The following is a 461-nucleotide window of genomic DNA, read 5'->3' as shown; positions in this document are numbered from 1 at the left end:
TACATACATAGCTGAGTTGTATTTTCCTGTGCCAAGAACAATGAATTAATCATATGAAAGGTTGTAAAGGTCTGTCACAGCACTACTATCTCTGCAGTAAAAATTGCCAGGGGTCAGTTGTGCTCTCTTTTCCTAAGCCAGGCAAAGAAAGAGAAAATTTGGCAGTCTCTGTCCTTACAGATTGCATATGCAACAGGATCATAAGGATTTTCATGTCAGCCTTGGTGAATGTGTGAGATGATTGTTTTTTGTTGCTTCTGTATGAAAGCAGAAGCACAGTGGAAAGAGAAGACAAGAATGGAGATGTAGCTCAGGTGTGTTTGTGAGAGGCATTGGCTCCTCCTTGCTTTTCTAAGGAAGATATGTGTAGGTTTGCTGTTAACACTGGAGTTCTGTTCGTTTGATGTGGTTAGGGCTTGTGTCTCTGTTAGAGCACAGTATCTCCTTATTGTCTAGGAGCA

This window comes from Antrostomus carolinensis, unplaced genomic scaffold (genome assembly GCF_000700745.2).
Source record: "Antrostomus carolinensis isolate BGI_N321 unplaced genomic scaffold, ASM70074v2 scaffold12130, whole genome shotgun sequence".
In the NCBI taxonomy this organism is placed as follows: Eukaryota; Metazoa; Chordata; class Aves; order Caprimulgiformes; family Caprimulgidae; genus Antrostomus; species Antrostomus carolinensis.
Note: the sequence above shows the minus strand (reverse complement) of the source record.